A 19,066-nucleotide genomic window follows, 5' to 3' on the forward strand; every position below is an offset into this window, starting at 1 on the left:
AAAAAAATATTTAAATTTTTTTAGTACTCTCTCTTTTACTCTCTAATCCTTTTAAAATCTACCACAAACAAAGCATAATAAGGCGGCTGATTGCTTTCAAGCAAATGCATAGCATATATTTAGGCTGCATTTTTCCACAGTTACTGCCAAGTCTATAATACACATTTCTTTAGCAGAAAATTTTAGTTAGTTGTTTCTATTAAATATTGGTATATTTGTGTTAATTCTATCGAACATTTGTATGCGTGTGTGCATGTAGGGGTGTGTCGCTTATAAAAGTATATAAAATATAATAAATCTTCTCGTGTAGTCACGTAATGACAACATAATATGTGACTTTGCCTAAGCAACTCACACAGCAACTCAACTCATATAAAAACGCAACAACAACACTGCGCTGCTAAAAAATATAAAATRTATATTTATATGTAACAGCGAGCGTGCAGTTAGTGGTGTTACCTGTACAAAAAATACAAAAATATACGACAAATCACATAGGCCGCCAGGCACACTCACTTGACTCCCACACACACACCCGCAGCTACAAATGTACCTCAGCTTTATTGAAAATCGCACATACTTATATTTACTTGACTTTTTATTAGCTTGTCCGCCACATATTTTTGGCTTTCCGCCTTTTTAGCTACTGATGTCCACTTTCCACTCTCCCTACTTTGCTTTACCAACGTGCCTACTGTTGCTTTACGCTCTCCCACTCCCCAACAATGGCAACATATTTTAACAATTAATCATCGCTGCGCAGCTYCTTATGAAGTTTACTTACGACACCAACAATAACAACTCTATATTCACAAGCTTGGTTGTGTGTTATCAAGCCAAGTTAAAGCTCTGTGTGTGTATGTACATGAGTACGTTTCTGTGGGTGTTGGAGTAAATGTCTTGTTTAGTCTTGTCTTATTTGAGTCTGAGCAAGGGATTTTGCTTTGTTTCGGCTGTCTGCCCTCTTCATATTTCGGTAGATAAATGGGCGTTGCAAATTTGACAGCACAGCAAAAAGCTAGACATCATAGGTCAATATTATTAACATATACGAAATTATGGCGATATGGCAACTGTTTGCTTGGCTGATTATGCTTGTTTTGTGGTACTGAAATTAATTTTTTGCAATAATGAGGGGAATTCATATTAATTATACCGTGATTATGTATCAATTTAACAATATTTGCCCTTTGGTGTGAAGTATGAAGAATTTGTTTGGATATCAGTAATATATATTTCAGAAATTAATGTGAAATTTTGTAGTTTTTAGGAAATTGCGAAATTATGTGTAGAAAATAAGATACAAAAGAGAAGTGTGGCCTAATATAGGTTAGTTAATATTAGACCGACTGGCTGTCACGCCATACGTAGACATACAGGTTCTTAGCTTTGCTATATGAGGGTTCATTATTAGCATGAGGTGAAGTTGACGTCGTGCAGGACCCCATAAARTATATATGTATGTATGAACAGTATTGACGAGCTGAGTCAATTTACGCTGTCTGTATATACGTTAACTAGTCTCTCAGTTTATGAGATATCGATATGAAATGGAGCACAAGTCCTTTCTCTCCAAGTACTTGCTCATTTGTCGGAACAGCCGATATCGAACCACTATAGCATATAGCTGCCATACAAGCTGAACGAAAGGAATCCGGAGCTTGTATGGAAAATTTTTTCATTTGACGAAATATCTTCYTGAAAATTAGCATGGACTAATTTCTTAGACCTTAATACAATCTCCAAAGAAATTGTTCAGTCGGGTCACCATTGCATATAGCAATCATATAGCCTGAACGAGCGAAATCCATTGCTTGTATGGAAGTATTTTCAACTTGGCCCGAAATCTTCACGAAATTTTGCACTGCATACTGCCCAAAACAATGGTATAATCTCCGATTATATTATTCAGTTCGCTTAACTAGAACATACAGCTGCCATACATACTAAGCGATTAAAATYAAGTTCTTGTAAGGTATCTTTTGTATTTTTGATGCTTTGATGTAGTAATCAATGTTATCTTTTTCCTTGTTTTTTAGCAAAAACGTAGTAAAAATCAAATTACCTGCACACACCTACAGAGAAATTTACTTACTGACTTACCGTTACCAGAAGCATTATCATGTTTCTTATGGCTATGTCGCCATACTTTAAAATTTTCGCTGCCTAAGCGCATTTACTCACCAGCATAATAATACTAAAACTTAATGTTCCACAGCAACAKAACATTTTCTAATAGTAATTCCAAATGAAAACCACTGCTCTCCAGCCATTTCCTGTACTCAAACATATTTTGCGTGCTAAAAAATTGCTACCGTGAACCCAAAATTTGAGCCAAATATGCATAGTTCTGTTAACAAATACCACTAACTATTTCATAAAAGYCATACTATCGCGGTTTAAGCTTATATAAGCAGACTGTAGTAGCTTGCCACGTCAACCCGTTTGTCTATTTATAGACGCTTATCTGCCTATTTCAAGTTTTATTATTTTATTTTTATATAGAAAACGCGTTTATACAAATTATTTTTCCTAGATAACACAAGCCGYTGATGCACTAGGTCGTYTAATGGTGGATTAACGCACATGCGCTACAACTTAYACACATTTATGGGTGCGCGACGGAACTTTACGTTTTCAGTGTGCTCGATGTGTGTCAGAAAATATATACTATTTCTTTGTTGTGTGTGTTTTTTGTGTGTATATTTGATTGTATGTTTGTATGTTAAAGCTTGCATATTTATTTGTATGTATAAGAGTATATTTGTGTGCGTGCGCTCTTCGTAATCGCTTGTTGTCTGCGTATTATCAACAAYTTCTACCCTTCATTGATTATTTTATCTATGCAACATCCCCGATACGCGCTGCCGCCCTTGTCACAACCGGCATACATACAATTATATATGTAGTTTCACTGTATTTGTATGCTGGCAGTATGTTTACGTGTCCACCAGCCATGCTGGTGTACGCAGCAACTTTTTCCTGTATCTTATTTGTGCGTTGTTTTATTTTACGTTTTCTCTCGTAATTTCATTTTACTTGCTAAACATCTTTCGTTTGGTTTTATTTGCTGTCATTCGCTTTGCTTTACAGCAATTTTCGCTTAGTTGCTGACATTGTGTTGTCTGCGTTGTCGCCAGCCACTGTGTGCGTCTCTGATTGGAATTTTTTCTCGCACAGCATATAACTTGTTTGTTGTTTTTGTTTTTTTTTTTTTCATTGGTGCGTTCGTGCGTAGCGCGGCAGCGTGTTGGCGCACAGCTGTTCGCTAGCTGGTGCTGATTGCGGCTTTTCCCACTTTTGCGATTTCGCTACGATTTTTCACTGTATTGGTGCGTTGACTATACTCTCATACTTTTTGGTTTAGCGTAAATACATATTTTGCGACACACAGTTTTTGCAGTTTCTTTCAAGAATGATACTGCGATTTCTATTTCCATATTTGTGTCTCAATTTTTTTGCTTGCCGCTCTTTGCTCTTCTCCACAAGTATTTTTTTCGTCTCGGCATCTCTTTAAGGCTGACACAATTTCTGCTCATTATGCCATTTAAAGTAAGGAAGTATGTCGCCAAATAATGCAAAAAACATAGTATCATCTAAATCAGAATTTTGCGCATGTATTTGCGTATTACACGCACTCTCCTTAAGACGCCAAAACCAGGCAGACAGTYAAACCGCCATAGTCACTTGTTCTCATTATCTTTTTTACAACTTCTCGCCATTTTCGTTCATTTTCCACAACAAAACTCGCTGCTCCATATTATTGTTATCTCCTCAGCAGTTCCACGCAGACTGCTGCTCCGCTCACACTTTTCCCTTCTCTCGCTCTGCCATTGTGCGTACGCGACATTGTCACTTCTTCGGCGTTGGTTATTTGTTGTGCCTTGACTGTGTGACGTCGTACGCCTCATCAGCAGCTTTTCATGTTAAGTTCCTTTGAGAAACACCAAAAGCAATAAAAAAAACAGAAAATAAAAAAAACACTCTAAATAAAAAAAATCCACAAAAAAAAAAGTAAAACAAAATATCAAAAAAGTTGCCAAAACAAAAAGCAAGCGACAACCAGCATTTTCGCGTATGTAACGAGCATATCTGTCAACGCACAAAATTGGAGCAGCAGACTCATTGACATGCATTTGGTGTGCTGTGCGTGGTTGTTTTCGTTTTGTTGTTTGTCGGTTCGTTATCCCTTGGTAGGGTGTAAGGAAAATAGCCAGGCGTTGCGTGCGCGAATTTGCGTCTTTCTCTCTTTTGACGCATGTTTCGCTTTTCAGCAGGAGTTTCCATAGACTATATAGATAAATATGATATATTTGAAAAAAAAACGCTGCTTCCTATTATTGCCGCGAGCTTCTATGTCACACACACATTAAAGACAAAATGCTTTGTGACATTTTAGTTATATTGAAGTATACATTAAGGGAGCCAAATGAAAAAACAAAAATTAAAGCAAAATTTGCTAGAAAAACGGTTTTTGAGGTATGTTTTTAGTGATTTGAAGCTTATCGAAACGAAAACAATTTTTGTGACATATTTTTGGGCTTTGAAGGTGATGCGAACGAAATATTTTGGAAATATGCCTTAAGTCTGAGAATGATACAGTTTTTTGAAGGCTTACCGATACTACAAATTTTGTAGTCTAACTTTAGGAGCATAGATTCTTTATGTTTTCCTATTTACAGTTTGTGTAAGTGCTGAGTTGAGTAGGTTTTCTAGAACTATATGCACCGTTTTATATTTTTAAATCTGTTATAGCTTATTTCAACGAAATTTTTACTGTTTAGCAAGAGCAACATTTCTGATGCATACGTTTTGACTGTAAACTTATTTCAACGAAATATTTTGAGAATATGCCTATTTTTGTAACTCTTTCTTCTCAAATGAACCACATGAACGTTAGGCCACTTTCCACACTAAAAATCAATAAAACACTTTTTGCAATTTGCAACTAAAATTTCTCTTATACTTCTTAATTGGTTTATAAGTATTCAGTATTAAATGAACCTAATGCATAAAAAAATCAAAAACTAGAATAATTTTTGCAACTTGTTGTCAAGTTTGCTAAGTCAGCAGCTTYTTTATATGAATCCGAAACAGAAAAAATACTGTGTCCGCTAGGAAAGATCGAGCGGGCGATAAGGAAAAAATTAATACATATTACTTGGTTACAGGAAAAGTTATATACAGACTTACAACTATCATAACAAGGCATTAGCCACTTCGAGAACATGCTTTGCAAATGGGTGTACCTTATAATAACAGTTGAGTACCCAGCATATCAGAAATGGAGCATCGAAGTTTTGGAAACCATCAGATACCAGGTCTTGGATATCTAACGACGATAATACATTACAAAATCTTAATTATATTATATGTATATGCCAGAAGAAAATCGTTTATAACAGGTATATCTTTCACAACTTTTCGATTATTTCAAACAATTTCTGAGAGTYCTACATCCTACTCAGGCAACATTCCACACCAGAAGTTGACTCAAATGCAACTCATTCCAATCACATTTTAAAAAGCTTTCATTTACTCACTGCGGTGATGCCAATCACAACACAGTCATGCCTAATTGCGACTAATTTTCATGCCCACATGCGCTTATCTAGATGCATTTCACACCAAATTTAATGGAATTAGCATAKCATGTGCACATGCAAACAAAGCACAAAACGATAGCAAGGAACCACAAAAAAAAAAACCCCCAACAATGAAAAGTAAACTAAAGCGCATGTTACATATGTGCTACAAAGCATACMAGTAGGCGTTCAAACAACTGGAAAMATACTAAATAAGGCATAATTTTACGCTCGACACAGCACAGTGCTGCAAAGTCATGCAAAAGGCTAAAAAAGTTGTGGTGGCAAACGGCTTAAGTTAAATATAGGTGACTAAAAATAGCCCCATAAGCAAGTGCTGAGTGGACGGTGCTTGAGTGGGAAGAAACAAGTGAAGGTCAACTCTGTCTGCGCACCAAATTCGGCTACAAGTTATGACTAAATGTGGGGCTAGTGTTTATAAAAGGCATATAAATATGTTTAATGAGAACATAATGAAAAAGGCTGCAGACAGAAAATGAAGTGAATTACGCCAAAAACTATGCTTAGTACATATCTAAACACACTGCGTCCTTCACAAATAAAAAAAAGTACTATAAGCATATATTTAAGCATGAAAATAAACATGTCCGTGTACGCCCAGTATTACGCCTTTTACAACAATTAATGTATAACTCAACAGTACACACACAATAGTCATAATGCTAGCCACAAATATTATATATACATATATATACATATAGTATACTAGTAACACAGTGATTTATGCATTTCTTGGGTAAATGTTATGTTTACAAAGCCACCAGAAAAAAAAATATAATGAAAACAGTGGCTCTTACTTTTGTAAACAGCCGGCTAATATGCCGAAAAATATTATTGCAGCTGCTTTTAATCTTTTTTTCTATTTTTTCTTTGGTATTTTTCCTGTTTTATTCTACTATTTCTTTGTATACTTTCCATAAGTATTATTCAAGTTGTAATGTGCCAATTATTTAAGAGAAMCACTAGTCATAAAAAGCCGTTAGCACGTATACTGTGTGTAGTTCAATGGTTGGCGCCTGGCGGGTATGCAACGGTTGCCGCTGACTGGCGGTAATTACATGGTTAAGCGCATGTTTACCAAAGCGCTAAGTGTTTATTATGTTTATGTAGTGCGGAAATATCGAAAATATGGGTAGTGTGCTTAGTCCTAACATATAAACAAATACATATTTATATGTATGCATAGATATTTTTATATTTATTTGTATATTTTGGTACTAAAGCTGGCATAATAATAAAACAAAAGTTTGTAAGCACCTAAAAAGGTGAGATTTATCACATTTCTGATTTAAATAGCGGATTTAAACAAAAGCGATATTTTTATGATAATTTTATAAGGTATTTTTTTTAGTATGGAAAAAATTTTATTATTCTCATTTTCAACACTTTTTTATTTAAAAAAAAAACTGGAAATTCCATTATTTAATAAATCGCTTAAGCTTAATAGTTTTTTACTAAAAAAATTTGTTTATTCCATACTTTAAAAGATATATATATTTGTCATACATATTCGGCAACCCTGTTATTAACTTTTATCGAAAACTGACCGTTTCTAATGACATTGAAGTTTAAAATATTTTCTGACTTGTACAAACATATATGAAACTAATTAATTATTAATACGAATAGGGTTGCCATGAAAATTTTTTAGAAACTAATTTTCAATATAATATAATTCTTTGCAGTTTTATAATTTGTAGTTTAGTGCATACTGCATCTGTCAATCAAATATTTTAGTTACTTTAGAAAAAATAAAATAGTTGGCAACCCCGCTTATATTTTTTAACGCTTTAATCTATTTAATCWGTTTATAGTGCTTAAATATTAAAAAAGAATAGTATATCCTTTATTTAAATAGCATTTTTTGATTAAGGAAAATATTGTCAACAGAGTTAACATTTACTTTTATTTTATATCATGTAAAATTTGGTAAAACTTTTTATTACATTGAAAACAATGAATTCTTTTTTATATTTAAGTGTTAATTTATTTATAATTAAGTGTTAACACGAATAGAGTTGTCAAGCAACCTCTTTWTTTATAATATTAGAAAATAATTTAGAATTTAAACATTAGGGTTGCCAAACAAATTTATTTAAAAAACTAATATAGTTTAATCTAGTTTAACTTTTTTAAATTAGGAATTATACGAATAGGGTTACCGAAAAATTTGTTTTTCATAATATCTGAAAATAATTAAGAACTAACATAGATAGGGTTGCCAACCACAATTTAAAACAAATTAATCAAGTTTAGTTTTTTTTTTTTGGTCATTATTATTTTTTATGGATATGAACAATTTCCGTCGAATTTTTACCTAAAAAAATAATATTAAAAATTTTTAAAAACATATATGTTTATTCATAAATAGTAAAGGTCTTAAGCAAARTTCATAAAAAAATTAAAAATTTTGAAGGTTTGCTATTTTCTGATAAGAGTAATCAGCCAAAATTGCCTTGTAGTGGAGAAAATAGTCGCACACATTTTGTGGCATTTCCCCACCATTAACACATGATTCCAACAACTTCGCAGTATTATTTATTGTTTGGCACAAAAATTAGCACCTAATCAACGTAAAAAAAAAAAATAACGCGTTCGGCTGACACCGTTTTTGTGCACCAGGCCTAGGGAAATAAAACAAGCATTTATATATGTGTATTTTCCACATACACACTAACTTTTCCTTTGAAAGCCACAATCACAGAGACCAAAATTACTTTCATTGTTGTAACTGTATTCATTCACTTTATGCCTTACGCCGCACTTTCTTTTTGCCGATTTTTTTCCTTCGTTTACTTTCACATCTTACGACTCCTTTGGCGAATTGCTCTTCCTTTACATACTTCACTAATAAAAACCAATGTAAAGCACCTTGTTAACTTGCGGCGCACACGTACACATTAGCATATGAATGTGCCACAATTACGAGCGTATATGTAGTACGTGCATGCATACTTCCACTTGTACTTATTTATAAATATTTTATTAATTTCTTGACATACTTTGTGGCGCCTGTTCCATGTGTTGGCTTGTGCGCACAATGCAAGTTGGCTGAAGAAATCTTTGTGGTGTTGCAAAATTCATTGAACGAGACAGTTTTATTGCTGTGTTAAATGCCAAACGAAATAAGTTATTGCTGTTACGTAAGTGAGTTGTTAGCGTCGTAAGAGACGACATTACTAGGTGGTTGTGAAAGTAGTAAGTTATGTAAGGATATAAAAGGGGAGAAGGAGATTTTTTTGGGAAGAAGGAGAAATTTTGGGGGGAGAAGGAGTTTACAATGCTTCACAATATGAATAACTGAAGTTCTTGTCGATTAAAGTGATCAGACGCTAATAAATAACTTAAAGAAGCGTAATGTGGAAAACATATTTTTATTTTCGAATTATGGCAACCCTGTAGCTAAATAAAGTATTTTAAATTAAACCAAAAAAATACGTATTGTTAGCACCAAAGAGAGAATAGCCTTCTGAAATAGAGAGGTTTTCCATACAAGCAGTTGATTTTGATCTATCAGTTTATATGGCAGCTATATGCTATATTGATCCGATCAAAACAGATTCTTCGGAGAGAGTAGCTTGTCATCATTGCCATTTCTCATGAATATATCTTGTCAATTAAAAAAGTGTCCCATACAAGGACTTGATTTTAAACGATCGGTTTGTATGGCAGCTCTATGCTATAGTTGTCCAATACCACTGGTTCCGACAAATGAGCAGCTCTTTATAAAGAAAATTATCTATGMAAAATTTCGAAACGATAACTCAAAAGCTCAGGGACTAAAATAGCTGTTATTTTAACGCATATATCAGCTAATATTTGGGGTTGCCATAATATGAATAATTTCTTTTCTAAAGCTGCCAAGAAAGCATATTATCCTTCAATCATTTCACTAAAACAGAAAATTATATTTCAAAACTTAAAGRCAATGCTCATTTCCTCAAATATTTAGAAAATCAATTTTCCTCATTTTCTCTTTAGTTTCAAATCTCTTTGGCGTCATATATGTACTAAAAAGCCCATTACGACCGTCGGGCGTCATTTTCTTGTTTGTACTCATCTAGCACAACATTACTTTTCTATTTTCGATTTTTCCTGCCATCACTTTTGTTTTGCTACGCAATTTTATTGTCCTCCGCGTACATGAATGTGTGTGTAACACAGAGTAGTTGTTGAAAAATATTTGAAGACCTCTGCCTTTAACAAGCATGTTAACCTACTGAGCGCTAAGTATCGAACACCACTCACACACACACAAGCAAACAGTTTGCTTATTTTGCTACTTTCTCGCTCAACCTCCTTACTTCGTCTCCTCAATGTTTCATTAAATTGTCAACCACTAAAATCGCATTTGACATGCCTCAAACGCACTTATAGGATTTCTCTACGATTTTTCTTTCACCTACATTACTTAATACGTTACATTGCATACATATACATGAAGGTATCATATATATTTTATTGAATACGCTTATCGTGTCATCGGCGCAATKAGACGGCGTAATCAAGCAAATATATGTGTGTGTGTCGAGTGCTCGCAGTGCTTAAGGCACCCAGCGCATGTGGCTAAGCATTAATAGTAGCAAACTATTCTAGTGAGCTATGCGTGCACTGGGAGCGCTGACCGCTGTGCCACACCGTGCCTTCGTGTAACCACCCTTAGCTGCATGCACCACTTTTGCCACCCCATTGTTGCACTAATCATTCCGCAGTTCTACGCTCTCACCTACCGCCTTCTAGCATTCAGAAATAAAGTTTTACCGCTCTGCTTTTTCTATGATTGCCACRCAACCCTCTTCATGCCACAATACACGTACCATCTAATTATATGCGCAGCGCTTCATGTTCTTTAAGCCACTGTTGTGTCACAGTGCCCTCTGAGGGGCTGAAGTTTTGTCCAGTGCTGATTAGATATTTCTAAGTCAACACGCACCCACAGCGGCTTATCGCTTCCAACCCCTAAATATACACTATGGCATTCTTAATAAATGCATTTACCTTTTATTACAATTACTTTTTGTTCATCTTTAGTTTCGGTTTTGTTTTTTTTTTTTCTTTCGCTTAAATTCCGCCTACATTCCTGTTTGCCTGCGCGCTCGTGTCTGAAGAACGTGTGATTTCTATTAAATTTTTACATGTAAATTTACAATAACTGCATTAATAGCGTTGCGTGGCATYATATGTTACTATGTTATTAAGCGTGAGGCAGAAGTTTTCCTGAAAATGCTGTGCTCCAATTAATTTTAGTTTCATATTATTTTCATTTCACTGCTGAGGCAGCGTCACTGACCTCAAATTAATCCGCTTAGAACTCATTTGTCRATCTTGTAGCTGAGGTAATAAAGGTAGCTTTTAATAAGTGAGGCATCCAKTTTGGGCGCAAAAACTTGCTTAATGAAAAAATTTATGAAAGAGTCGAGTATTCTCTAAATAGCACGCAGGATAAAGCTCTTATTAATATATCTATATACATATGTATATCGAAATCTATTTTCCAAATCAGATTTTAAAGGAGGATTTTGTTATATTTTGCAAATCGATGTAACATCCAGAAAATGTCAGATACCCTATAAAATAGGCATTAAATGACCAGCATGATGAGCTGAGTTAATTTAGCGTGGTCTTTTCCTCCGTATGTGCGTACGTCCTGTATATACATATATGAACTAGTCCGTCTTGAGTGGAAATATCGACCTCTAACTTTACATCTGTCCTTTTCTCACCAATAAGTTACTCATTYGTCAAAACCGCCGATATCGGACCACTATAGAATATAGCTGTCATACAAACTGTTCCATCAAAATTTAGTACTTGTGTGGAATSTATGTATTTCTGAAGCTTCAATCCAGCTGAAATTAACATTTTTTCTTATTTTAAAAAAAGTTAAGGGTATTCATCTGCTTACTCTCTGTTCTCACTGTAAAGTAACAGAATACTAAGCATAAGCCAYCGCCCATTTCTTTTCCTGCTATTATTCAATGCGTTTTTTATTAAACTTAAAATCAGCTCAATAGTAAATCGTAATTTTTATTATCGAATTGGTTTCGAAAATTTCACTCCAAATTATCCACACCTTACAMCATTATTTTTCTTATTCAGCAACTTTTTGCTCTTTTCTAAGCAATATTACCTATACACTTGGCATTTTGTTTATATTTTGCCGTTACCGCATATGTGTGGTACTTGTTGTATGGTATGCTAAAAATAGCTGGAAAATATATGTGTATACGCGCGCGAAATGTAAACAAAAGGCAAATATTTTCCACTTGTGCAGCGGTGGCATTCATTGGTTCATTGTTGCTTTGCGTTGGCTGCCAAGCGTTCAATTCAATTGAATTTGTTTCGATTTGTTATTACCATGCAATTGAATTGAATCTTATTTTTAGCCATTTTTTTAACTAAATACTCACAAAGCTATATAGTATATATAGGCATACATATGTATACGTTTYTATGTGTGTGTGTGTTTTTATGCACATTTGTGTTGTAATTTATTGTATGTGTGGATAGGGGGCTCAAGTTGCCTCACTAATGCCATATTTTGATGCTGAATTTTTCCAGATGCTAACTTGGAATTACGTACGCAAAAACAGGGTGTTTCGTATGTGGTACAAAGTAGAAAAATGTTTTTTCGAATATATTCAAGCTAATTACTAAAGAGAATTTTGACACATTGTTAATATTATATATTTTTTAGTATTCCTAGAACTCCATTAAAAAATAAGAAGCAAGGTTATTATTTAATAAAATTTAATAAAGTATTTAAAAATGCTAAATAACTGTCAGCTGTCATCTATCATCTGGCAAACCTTTAGTTAGTATAATATTTCAAGAAAGTATTAAAAAATGTAAAATAAGAATAATTCTTGAATAAACACTAATAAAATATTGTCACCTGTCATCTGTCATAATAAAATTTTTATTATTGGAAATTTTATTCTGCAGAAGTGGATACAAAACTGATGACAAAAATAGGTGGCCTATTTTATTAACATGATTTTATTATGGAGAAATGTCAATATTTAATAGAGTTGCCACTCTTTCAAAAAAATAAGTGGGAAAAACATTTTCCAAAAAAGTCTCAATTTGAAAAAACCTTAAAAAATTTAAGAAAATTAAAAATAATTTTGAGACACAATGAAAATCTACCATGGAAATAACCAAAATATTTCAAATATACTAAAAAAAAATTTTTTTTCATAAATTTTTGTTTTAAATGTACCATAATAATAATACAATTTTAAATGGACAGTAATAATAGTGTTACCATTAATTTATATATATTCTTTTTTCTTTTGTATTTACTAGTAATTTTTAATACATTTTAATATTTTGAAGCGGAGCTCGAAGGAAGACGATCATACATAGCAATTACACTCAGTGGAGTGTTTTTTGCATTTCTCTGAGAAAATTTACCGTTATAGTATATACATTTTTTAAACCATCTGGATTTCAACAAATAAAGAAAAAAACTGAATATCGGCCGGAGAATTTTCATTGAAAATTAGTTTTTCTTTCGATTTTAAACCGAAGTAAAATTTCCTTTTTAATATTTACGACAAAAACATAGRGTATATTATGTACCTAAAAAGGTAAATTTACTCCGAACTTCTTCAAAAATATTTTTTTTTTTACAAAATAAAAATAAAAAAGCGAAAAATCGAATATTTGTTTTTTAACATAAATTTTGAGGTTATGTGAAGATTATTAATATTTTAAATAAATAATACCGTGTAAATGATGCCGTGTATAAAAAGATAAATTCACTCGAAATTTTATCGATGAATTTTTTTCCTACAAAATAAAAATAAAAGCGAAAAACTCAAATGTTTCAATTTTTCACATTAAGCCTCAAAGGCTTTGTGAATAAAATCTCTATATAAAAGTTATAGACCTTCTCMTTACCTACAAGTTTGCCATATAACTTCTTCTATAGGGCTCGTAGTTTTGCCGAAAATTGAACAAAATCGTTTCTAAGCCTTAAAATTTTCACCAGTCCAGTGCCTTTCCTCTGTTCGACTCTATATAGCTCGTGCACTATTTTTTTTTAAGTTTTGATAGTTAATCTTTTATTTCGAATTACTTTCACGCTACTAAGAATTTTTTTCATATTTTGCCATTTCTAAAGCCTTCTGCACTGGTCTAAATATAGAAACTATATAAAAAAATTCCAAAACCTAAAAAAACAAAAACAAAAAAAAACAAAATATTAGTCAAAAACGGGTTTTAAAAATTTCGATAATTTCAGTCGGATAATGGTTTTTTTTTTTAATTTTCTATGAATTTACTTAACTTTGCTTTCAGGCTATTATGAATTTCCCTCTCTTTTAAAGATTCCAAAAGGTCTAACATAGGAATTATATAAAATATTTCAAAAATTAAAAAACAAGTATTTGAAAAAAAATTGTCCTATGTTCGGTTAAGAAACCATTCAGTCGAATAAAAATCTGCATTTATTTTATTTTGTAAAAATTAATTTATTTGAATGACTTTCAACCCACTCTGAATTTCTCTCATTTTTTGAGATTTCCAAAATTAAAAAATATTATTTCCAAAAAAATGTACTCATATTACGTTAATAAATTTAATAATTTCAGCCCATCAATTTTTTTTTTAGTATAAAAAACCATATACAATTTTATATTTTTTTAATATTCTCTATTAACATAAAACTTCCAAAAAAGTATTTTTTGATCAGTTTCTTTATCAATAAAATCGCAATTATTTGCCCGCCTACGACACGCGTCAATAATAACTAGTTTCCTAAAGTCCATATGCCTGTACGCCACCAAAAGCTGCAATTCATCACAATAAAAAGTACTTACTTAAAGAACAACTTCCTCTCATACCTCAAGCTTGCCACAAGCGATTATTTTCACATAAATTTTCCCAAAAAACAGCGACGACAAATTCAACCTGTCACAAAATACATACCCCTCATGCGTTGACTAATTACCCAGCCCCCATTTTACATACTTACTACAACATTAAATTACTGGCGCGYACTTGTGCCCCTTTCGTTTTGGTGRAAAAATTGAATTTTCACATAATTTCAGCCATTCACTACTTAATTAATTTCAATTAAAGCAACATAAGCAGCAACACCTTGTTATTAACCAACCGCACAGACAGCCAGCCACGCAGTTAACCGCTTACGCTGCTTTTGCTGTTGTTTTCGTTGTTGTTGCAGCTTTCATMCACCAAATTTGGCGTGTCACACAGGTGTCGTGCCGGCGCCGGGCACACGCTGCCAGCTTGCAACACGCGAAATTCACAGAGGAGAAACAAGACARGGTGCGGGGGTAACCGGCAGCTTTTGCGGCGTGGAAAGGAGTAAATGGCGCGACTGCTAGTGCGGTGAAGTTGGAAAAATTTATGGACAAATTGGTTGAACGCCAATGAAGCGTGACCGCTGAAGCATGCAATTTGGTGACAAGTAYGCAGCACAGTATGCGCCAAAGTTCAATAAATGCGTGCAGCTGTATGTGTGTGCATATACATATCTACAACACTCGGCAGCCACGCCGCRCTTTTCGTTTGTGATTCGCTCATAAATTTGCCGCCGTCAATGCCAACATCAATGGCGTTCACAACGACGCCACCTCAATGCGCGACAAACACCTGTGTGGCACAGGTTGGCAGCGCGTTGCAACTTTTTGCGCGAACATTTTCTGCGTGGAGAAAGACAATGTCAATGACAGCAGTGAAAAATGCATTTTTTCAAGGGCTTCACATGGTAAAAAGAGGTCCTGTCGACGAAAACAACGAAAAAGCGGAAATAAAAACGCAAGCAAATAATTTCGCGTGTGCAGAAGTTAAAAAATTGGAAATGTTACACTTGAATTAAAAAATAAAAAAAAACAGAAACAACAAAAATTGACGCAATCGCTAATGACATGACATTGACTGACAGCGGTGACTGCGGCCGCTACTGTGGCTGACGCGCCTGATGCTAGTGACACGTGAAACGACTGGGGGTAGTTGTCCTGTTAGAAGCACTAGAAGAAATATGTAGGGTTCATTTCTTAGATAATTGCTCATAGTAGCCAAAAAACGTGGTTGCGCAACAGGGAGGTATTGAAGTGCTTATTTTTGGTTTAATTAATAATATGCAACTTAGCAAGAGTTGTAGATATTTTTTAGTTAACAAGTAGATAATATTACAAAATTTGCTTATAAGTGGAAAAGCTCAGCAGAAGCATGTTCGCAAGTTACAGCTATCAAAATTTCGTTTATATGGCGTTAATATGTGCTCAATTTTTCTTTTAATAGTGCAAAGCCAGCGATATWTTCGATCGTGGTGAATCCCGAATTATATACTCAACTTTGCTGCTAATGATTTAAATAAATATTTTTGTGAAATAATGTTATATTGTTGTTCGTGGTGAATCCCGAATCATATACTTCGGGATCCCGAATTATTTACTTCGAAATTCCGAAACCAAATTTTGCTACTAATGCTTTAAATACATATTTTTGTCAAATAATGTAATATTATTGTTCGTGGTGAATCCCGAWTCGTATACTTCGGGATTCCGAAATCCGATTCGCAGTACCTTTAAAATCATATTTTCGACAAATGATGTACTACTAAAACTTTTTGTATTCACCCCAATATTTAATAACTTTTTCAAATTTGATAAGAGGGCGTAGAAGAGAGAAACCAGGTAACAATAATAAGCATTACATACATCAAAGCATTCTGTCAGTCGCACAATAGAAAAGTAAAATATATTTGTCGAACTCCATATAACACACCTTTACTCCTGCGCTGCAACCGTCAGCCAACATTGCAAATGAACATATGTATGTTGCAAATACGCATACATACTAACATGAAAAATGCATGCACACACTTTTTGCTGCAGCTGAATGCAACTGCAGCTGGCAGTTCACTGCACCGAATGTAAAACTAAAAATAAAAAATTTAAAAAAAGTAAAATAAAATTAAAAACTTGAAAAACTTRTAGACAAAGTAACTTAGCCGGTTGTTGTTATTGTTGCTTTTTTTACCCACTCTTACCAACGCAAAATGTCTAACCATATTTTTACAGCGCTGTGCAGCATRTTTCCAACAATCAGGCAGTGAAAAAAATTTCAGCAAAAAGCGCTTGTTTTGCCGCCACATTTACACGCCAYTTGCAGTGCCCGCGCGGCCAGACCCACCAACGCCCACTATTTGCATGCGAGTAGACGCAGGAAGCGTGCATGCACTTGCATATATGTACATAYAAACATTGAAGTAACAGATGTATGTACATATGTGCGTTAGACCGACGCAACGTTGTACTATATGTCCATGTGGCTTGCAGCATTTGGCATTAGAAAAACAATTCACTCAGCTTACTTGACATTTTTGCATATTCTCTTTCGGCAATGCCATGTGCTCTTCCCGTTATACTATAATAGTATACATATGCACATATTTATAGAACCTTTTTTGCTTACCATCATCCATATTTCTTGCAACATATTCAATTGCCGCGCATACCCTCTTTGCCACKTGACGTGGCGTAAGCGTGACTGACAAGCGACTAATGCCACAAACAACATTTGCGCTCTTGCACAAAAACAAAGTTGCTTGTTGTTGCACAAAAACAATTTGATTGTTGTTGCAACATTGAGATTTTTGTTATGTTGCTTCGGTCGTGCAGCTTGCAAATTCTAACAATCTGCATGTGCTGGCAACTGGAGCCGCCACCCTCTGCCGCTTCCACTCATCTTGCCATGCAGCAGACTTCCGGTTGAACGCATTTTTATGCAGAATTTTATTACACGCTACATTTGGCTAGTGGAAATTGTTGTTTTTCCTTTTAAATATTTTTTTGTGATTATTCTGTGAAATTTAATTTTTATTTTATTTTTTTTTTTTTTTTGTTGACTTCTCATATGTCTACCCGCTAATAGGATTATATATGTTTTGACGAATTCGGAAGGCGAAAAAATGCCTTTAAGTTGAAGACTCTCCTTTTAAATATATTTTTACTTCAGTAGATAGCCTCTTAAGGTTCTATCTTTCATATCAGTTTTCGGAAATAAGTTTAAAGCCGATACCTTTTTATTGCACATTACATTCATGTTAACTCTATCTGCCTCAACTGACTTCACTCAATTTTTGAGTGACACACCTAATTTTGAATTCCGTATTCCGCGGAATTTAGCAAAATAATATAAAAATCATATATAATATTGTTACAGTTTCTATCATTGAGATTTCTATTTCACTCAATTCTCTATTCTAATATGGGCTATATTATCGTTAGCTTAACTTAGTTTTAAGAACTTATTCCATGAAAATTTTAACTCAAAAATATGACTAAGTTTCATTCCACTGGTTTCAAAATTGTTTTGTTCCAGAATTTTAAATGCATCAACTCTTTCCTTTCTTGAGCATCGTCATATGCAATTCCGATTTTCTTACTTATTCTAGAGAATGTATTCAATGTAAATTTGAGTAATTTTCATAAATTAAATTTTTTATTCTATAATACTTAGAGTCTTCAACTCGTTCTTTAACCCGCTAATAATTACTTAAAARTCTCGCTCTTATTACCATTTTTTTAAAATTAAAGCCAAAAAAATTTAACTCAAAAACATAACGAATTTAATTTTTTAACTTGGTTCGAGATTCCTAGTTATTAAATTTTCAGGACTTCAARTCTTTCCTTAACTTGATGATCACATGAAATCCCGACTTTTCAACTTGTTCCACAAAATTTCTTTCTTTCACTCAAAAATATGAGTAATTTTTTCAATTAAACTTGACGACATGAAGACGATTAATAGTCAGAGATCTTAGTGACATCGSAGTCACAGTATCGGTTTTGAAAGATTATTTGGGCCTAAGAAAATTGCTTCCAAAATCACTCAAATTTTTCGAACAGCAGCGTCTTGTTAACGTCTACGGAACAATACCTTCCAACTAACTGGCTGTCACGAAGTCTTGCATCTATGCTTATGACCCAGAATCAGRCGATCAGACGACCGAATATCGTGCCAAAATACTTCGTCAAATCAGGATTATATTTTTGACCTTCATTGACAGCTTATAGAGCTGTGTGATGCACTACGAATTCCTTTTGACCGGCTAAACTGTCAACAAAGAATACTATTTGTGTTAAGCGTCTTTGCATAAATCTATTCATATAAAACGACTGGATTTATTTGCCGTCAACTCTTGGTTTTTGCGCCACGATAATCTACCAGCATATACCGCATTGACTCTTCGCGAGTTTATCACCAAATTTTGAACCAAAAACGTCCCACAATCACCGTATTGGAATCAGGCTCCGTTTAGCTTCTGGCTATTCAGCCAAGTCAAAGGACCATTTCGGGGAAACTGTTTTGAGTCAATTGAAGATATTAAATGTGAATACGCATTGAAGTCTATGCCGAAAATTGCCTTTAACAACTGTTCTGGGAATTGAAAAAATCGTTGCCATTAGGAAAATACTTTGAAG

At 33.8% G+C, this 19,066-nt stretch overlaps 1 protein-coding gene across 9 annotated transcripts in view; it reads left to right on the top strand.

Annotated features, from left to right (window-relative positions):
- LOC108971988 (CUGBP Elav-like family member 4) overlaps window positions 1-19,066 on the top strand; it is a 755,092-nt gene that overhangs the window by 403,080 nt on the left and 332,946 nt on the right. The window lies entirely within an intron of this gene.

The sequence above is a fragment of the Bactrocera latifrons genome, unplaced genomic scaffold (genome assembly GCF_001853355.1).
Source record: "Bactrocera latifrons isolate USDA-ARS-PBARC rearing strain unplaced genomic scaffold, ASM185335v1 scaffold_37, whole genome shotgun sequence".
NCBI lineage: Eukaryota > Metazoa > Arthropoda > Insecta > Diptera > Tephritidae > Bactrocera > Bactrocera latifrons.